We start from the raw sequence: 7,000 nt of genomic DNA, 5'->3' as shown, positions 1-7,000 counted from the left end.
AAAGAAAGAAGAATGAAAAAAGAAAGAAAGAAAGATGAAAAAAAGAAAGAAAGAAAAGCTATAAAAACTTTACTGTAAGGCATTAACAGCAACTGATATCCTATTACGCACCATGCAAGATGCAAAAAATAATGATTTACAAACAATTCTAGAACAACTAAAAGAATCATGGTTTTCTTTTCATTGTAAGCTTCCAAATCTGAGATGTTTTCTGGTTAAAATCTGATTACAAGTCAATGGAAAATTACAGCCCTAATTTAAGAACTTCAGCTTCCTCAGATTAAAAAAAAGAAAAAGTATGAATGACTGTAGTTTTAAAATATGTTGCTTTGGGTAAAAGTCTTGATTTGCTGCTTCATTCTTTTAACTATTTCTTTGCTTCATTATAGAACAATCAATTGTTATTATGAGAACAAGCTCTGATTCAGTTCCAGTGCTCCTGTATCTCTTGAGTTTCAACATTTTTTACCAACATGTCAATAAGTTCATAGTCATTATGGCATAGAGATGTCTCAATAGGTACCAACATGCAGCCAATAAAACAGATTTGGGATACCCAGGCTGACACAACACTCTCTCCAAAAGTTGCCATGTCTCTCTTGCCCCTATTTTATGGCTGAATTGTAATAAAGCTTGGGAAAGAACAGCCAGTGGACAAAAGCAAAAGTTTCAAGACCTCAGCTGCAGCCTCTTGGACCAAGGATGGCCAACAATCACTGACTATAGTAACCATGCATACTTCTAGTGCAAGGAGTGCTAGTTTCAAAAGACTTGAGAGCTTCCTGTTCCAACTGCCTTGCTGGAATGCCAGTGGTGGACTCTTTCTGCAACATATCTCTGCAGCACTCATCATTTCTTGAGGCTGATACACTTGTGCCACCACGGCCAAGCTGCAATGAAGGTGGAGCTGGGTATGACTGTTTTTTGCAGTTCATCAAGTACAGCATCTGGGAGTGGCCTTTGTGATTCTAGGAGTGATTTACACTGAACTTGTCTCAAAAGTAAGATAACAGCTGATTGATCCGGGTTACTTTTTAAGGTCTTCATACAGAGAGATTCAGCCTCAGCTATTATTTCTGTGTCTTACAGTAGACCAGTGACAGCTTGTGAGAGACACCACTTTTCAAGAGATTGCTTGTAATTTTCAAGAAATTATTTATTCTTAATTAAAGCAGAAACAGTAGATAACAGTGCCAAGTACAAATCCATCCTCTTTGGCCGAGTGTTGTTCACAAGAGCCAGGTTGTCATCTGCATGACAGGCTGCCATCAGCCCAGCCCAGACAGCCGGGTCACCCCGAGAGGAGAGCTGCCTTCTGAACGGTCTTCAGTGCAGTATTTTTTTCATTATCTGCTGACCTGCTTCCCATTCCCAACTGACTCACTGCAGTGTACAGTAATGCCTTCTTTCCATGATCTGAATCAAGAATATGAGCCACATTTCCTGCTACAGCACCTCCCTTGCATTGCACGGAGCAACAACGCGGGACAACAGAGCCCAAAGAGCTGGGTCAGGTCGGTTACTGTGAACAGCTTCACAGCTGCAACCTGCAGTTCATAGGTTGCTGAAGTCAGAAGGCACCTCGGATAGTCTCTTTGTGTTTGATATGCTTCAGTAGCTCATTAAGTGCTGCTTTTGACAATGTAGCACCCTCCATCCACAACCCTAGAGCACAGAGGGTTTGAAGGCTTTCTGTGGCTTGTTCCTTTAAAATAGAGCATTTGAATAGCAGTGACTTGGCTACATACATTTTTCCTTGTTCATATTCCGTTACTGCCAGAGCTGTTAAGATATGGGCTTTGTTTTGCTCTCATTCAAGAACAGACAAGGCTGTCTCATAGGCTTTGCTGCTCTCTGCATACAGCCCCTTCAGAAATAAAGCCAATGTAAAACCCATGATGCCTTCTAACTCTTCAAGGGATGTTAACTTAAAAACCTGGATTCACCAATGGAACATAACATTCTGCCATAACTTCTCATGGTAACACTGTATGTATCTTGGTCTTCTGCAGACTGTAACAACATTGCCCTTTGGTATGCGTCTGCTGCTTCCTCTCCCAGTTGCAGGTGTTCACTCGAGTAACCCAACATTGTGAAAGCTGGAGCATCATTCTGAACTCTTTCCACGTGTTTACACAGAACAACTCGTGCTGCTGGAATTGCGTTCATCTGGAGGATGTTGTACTAGTACAGCTCTGTTTCTCTGTTGCTTTTATCTTGCAATATTGTGCAGACCCGATATGCATACACCATTGTTCCCTCAGTATGCATGTGGAATGGTATAGTGTGCCTGAAGAGATCCACAGTGTCATACCTTCCAACTGTCTCTGCAATAAAAGATTGTCCAATCCAGCACATTAAATAAGATGCATCAAGGGATTGAGCCATTTTGAAAGTTTCATGAGGTTGCTCAATATTTTTATTTGCAAGGTATAACACTCCCACGGTGGTCCACGTGACAGCATTAATTTGTTCTGACTGGCTTTATTTGGTGAAACAGTGCCAAGCAAGGGCTCAGTCTCCAATACCACTGTAACATGCAACCATACCAAGAGCATTCCAGGATAAGTGATTATTAATGTCGAGTCTCACTGCCTTTTTCAGACAGTGCAAAGATTTCTCCAGCAGCTTTTTATGGTCACTCATATTACTGCCTGTTTCTGCTAAATGCTGTGCTTGGCAATAATTAATTACAAGATCATACCACACACTGGAAATAGACATCGGTTTTAATGCATGACCATAACACCTTGCTCTAAGATAGAGCAGCTCAATTTTCTTTAACACTTGTTTCCCTCCTTTCTGACCTAGAAGGACACCTAGAACATTACCATTCACTTTAGATGGAGAAACAGCATAGAGAATGGTGTGAGCATCCCCAACTAGCTTCCAAAGGCATACCAGTTTGATGCTGCAGAGCACAAGTAAAATATTCCAGTACTTTTTCTATGTAGTCTACAGCTTTCCCATCAAGATAACTAACTAAAACTACTTTTGCTATCATAAAATAGCATTCACACAAACCTTTCAAAGCAGACACGTAATCTTCTTTCTTTTTAATGATCAGCTGGTATTGAGCTATGGCCTCCTTACACTTGCCTAGGATTTGGTGTACTGCTGTAACCTTAAACATACTGTATGTAGACTCTGGGTTCAGCTCACTAGCTTTTGTAAAGGACTTCAATGCTGTTGTGTAGCTACCTCTGTTTAAGTGTGCCTCTCTTAATGGCTCCCAAGAATTGAAATCCTTTGGCTCTGCCCTTAATGCTTCCTGTAAATCAGATACTGCTTGAGAATGCTCACCAGCTTTCAGGACGTACAGTCCTCGTGTAAGCCAGGCCCATTTGCCATGCCAGAACTTGCCTTCTGATTATAGTTAAGATCTTAAGGCAGTTTCCCTGTCTTCAAGCTCCACATTTAGGTCAACTGCTACAGCTCCAGATTCAGTATAAGTGTCATCTAATTCAAAAGCTTTCCTGTAATATCCATGGGCTGTTTTTCTCTCCTACTACATCTCTGTAATAATGACCTAAAGAGCAGAAAACTTTGCCATGTATGTATCCAGTCTTCCAGCCTCCGGAAAGTAGATAAGAAGCTTTATTTTCTCTTTTCTTGTTTCTTCACCCATGAACCAGTATGTTAACCCAAGCTGGTATGATATTCAGCAACTTCAGTATCTTTCTCAGTCGCTCTCTGGAAACATTTTTCTGCTTGTAGATAGTCCTTTTTGGTAAAATTAATCAAAGCCTCAAGGCCATGAGCTTCAGCTATGATGGGGTGAGACAAGAGAAGGTCTTCCATAATCTTTGCAGCCTCATCTAATGACCCTTTGTTCAGACAGGCTAAGGTTTGAGAACCAAAAGTCCTGGGACATTATTTGTATCTGAAACCTGATCAAGAGTATGAATTGCTTCCTCTGAAGATTCGGAATCTGAGAGTTTAATCCAAGCCTCTGGTTTCAACCAAAGACAAGGATCTTCTAATGAAGACTGCCACCAGGCAAACTGGGATTATCTATGTTCTTCAGAGCTTAACTCCATCAAAGAACAGCTTCCTTAGGTCTATGCATGTTGGCTTGGGTTTCTGCCAGATAATACCATCCATCTGTGCAGAGAGGGCTTTCCTTTAACCCTCTGTTAGGTTGCTGACATCATCTTCATACTTTTTTATCTTATAATGCTTTAATGCCTGTGCCCATGAGCCCTGGAGTACTTTTTTAGCTCATCTCTACTAGTTTACAAAAATACTGCTGTCCCTCATCAGTAACATATCCTGACTCACATAAATGCAAACAAAGCACTTCCAATGGATTCTGTATGGTGGGATGGATGTTTATCATTCGTTCACAGGCCTTCTACCTAGCAGTCTCATGAGGAAATTTGAATAAACACTGAATAAAATGCCTATGAAGTAGTTCGTGGTCTTCACTAGGAATCTGATCTGATAAGCGCAGTGCATTCTCAAATTTAGTCAAAAGAAATTGCTGGGTTTCATTATTCTGATCTTCTATACTCTCTGCCAGCAACTGAGTCAATTTCCTCCATAGCTGGTGAAGTTCTTGGTTGTCTGTACTTTCTTCCTGTCTTATCTTAATCAATTTGTGCCAAGTTCAAGCAAGCTGTAGGTTTTTCGTTTCTTGGTGACACAGATCCCCAAGTTTCTTACAGGCAGCACACCACTTTGTCAACACTTTCATAAAGATCTAAGAGCTTTTGATAAATACCTGGTAAATCACACTGATTTGATTACATTTCTCATGCAGGTTTGCTCCCCTCCACCCCCACCAAGCTAGTAATTGGTCTGGCTATAGTTCCATAGCTTTCTTATAGGCACCCTCAGTCTGATCAGATTGTTTTACCTCAGCTACAGCAACACCAATAAAAACCAGACATTACAGTTACTTTTCTCTTGTTTTAACACTGTCTTACAATGTTTCAAAACTTCTTTGTCTCTGCTTGCAACTCTTGTAATTTTAGGAAGCTGTCACTTCTTTGCGGGACATTTTGAAATTACCTTAGTATTATTTCACAGGTGAACACCTAAGAAGATTTTTGGTAGATTACATTGTGATAGGAGTAGGTAATAAATTTCAATGCTGATTTCATGTGAAATTTCCTCAAATGAGCTTTGTTCTGGAAGATAACCTATTTATTACCACTTCTTTTTTCTTTTGAGACAGAGTCTCACTATGCAGTTCAGGCTGGCCTTGAGCTCACTTTGTAGCCCAGGCTGGCCTCAAACTCACAATGATCCCCCTGCCTCAGCCTCCTGAGTGCTGGGATTACAGGCGTGCACCATACCACTTTTATCCTCTTCATGAATTGAATTTCAGATTGTTCCTTACCTGTTTTCTATGTGGGGCAGGTCCTCACCAATGCAAAAGCAAAAGTGCATGGCCATATTTTCTTACATAACTACAAATCTTGTTCATACGGTTAATGGTGGCAAATTAATTATCACAGTTTGTCATCTTCTACACTGTGTTTGATGCTATGGCTATTGCTAATTATACCACTTTATCAAAGATGACATAACTGTTCTAATCAGTTGTTCTTCCTCAGATGCCAAAACTGAGATTTCCCAGGGGTCATAAATAATACCAAAAGCCAGTGCCAAAGAACCAGGATCTAGGCAAAATAGACAGTAATTTCTCATCTCCAATAAATTGAAGAGGTACAGTCTTGCAGCAGACTCAATACCCAAAACAAGCTACACCTGGAAGACATCTCAGAAAAAGTAATTTTCTAAGGGTTCTCAATACTACTAATAAGAATACCTACCATAAAAGTTTACAAGCATCAACACAGGAACTAAACTGAAAAAAAAAATTAGAAGACAGAAAAGCAAGATGCAACAGCAGACTTTCAGCTCACCAATCCCAGGGATAAAGCTGGTGGAATAACCAAAAGCTACCCTTAGACTCTCTGAAGTGGTAATAATGGATGTGACAAAGCACATGAGTGAGGCTACAGAGAAAACCAAATCAGAAATAATTTATCAGATACATACAGTGCTAATGACCATAATGAAGGGCATGATTAGTGGATCTGGAGAAGATATAGATTTTAAAAAATAGAGAAGCTGGCGTGAGTCCGTCCTGCGCGTCTGTTCTCTGGAGCAGTACTCATTCGCTTCTGTCCACGTTCTCTCCCACCTAAGTGTGTGCCACCACTCCATGGAAGATTCAGTGGATATGGACATGAACCCCCTGAGGCCCCCGAACTATCTCTTTGGTTGTGAACTAAAGGCCGACAAAGATTACCACTTTAAGGTGGATAATGATGAAAATGAACAGCAGTTGTCATTAAGAACAGTCAGTTTAGGGGCTGGTGCAAAGGATGAACTGCACATTGTTGAAGCAGAGGCAATGAATTACGAAGGCAGTTCAATTAAAGTAACACTGGCAGCTTTAAAAATGTCTGTACAGCCAACAGTTTCCCTTAGAGGCTTTGAAATTACACCACCTGTTGTCTTAAGGTTGAAGTGTGGTTCAGGGCCTGTGCATATTAGTGGACAGCACTTAGTAGCTGTGGAGGAAGATGCAGAGTCAGATGATGAGAAGGAAGAGGATGTAAAACTCTTAAGTACATCTGGAAAGCAATCTGCCCCTGGAAGTGGTAGCAAGGTTCCACAGAAAAAAGTAAAACTTGCTGCTGATGAAGATGAAGATGAGGATGATGAGGATGAGGGTGATGATGAAGATGATGACAATGATTTTGATGAGGTGGAAACTGAAGAGAAAGCTGCAGTGAAGAAACTGATATGAGATACTCCAGCTAAAAATGCACAAAAATCAAACCAGAATGGAAAAGACTCAAAACCACCAACACCAAGATCTAAAGGCCAGGAATCCTTTAAAAAACAGGAAAAGACTCCTAAAACACCCAAAGGACCTAATTCCATAGAAGACATTAAAGCAAAAATGAAAGCAAGTACAGAAAAAGGTGGTTCTCTTCCCAAAGTGGAAGCCAAGTTCATCAATTATGTGAAGAATTGCTTC

General features: G+C 40.5%; 2 pseudogenes; one reads left to right on the top strand and one right to left on the bottom strand.

Moving 5' to 3' along the window:
• Positions 1–404: 404 nt before the first annotated feature.
• LOC102004574 lies at positions 405–5,400 on the bottom strand (annotated as a pseudogene).
• A 756-nt stretch (positions 5,401–6,156) lies between these two features.
• LOC102004250 overlaps positions 6,157–7,000 on the top strand; it is a 9,494-nt pseudogene continuing 8,650 nt past the window's right edge.

The sequence above is a fragment of the Chinchilla lanigera genome, unplaced genomic scaffold (assembly GCF_000276665.1).
Source record: "Chinchilla lanigera isolate Chin_1 unplaced genomic scaffold, ChiLan1.0 scaffold00008, whole genome shotgun sequence".
Taxonomy (NCBI): domain Eukaryota; kingdom Metazoa; phylum Chordata; class Mammalia; order Rodentia; family Chinchillidae; genus Chinchilla; species Chinchilla lanigera.
This window is presented reverse-complemented; position numbering and strand designations above follow the sequence as displayed.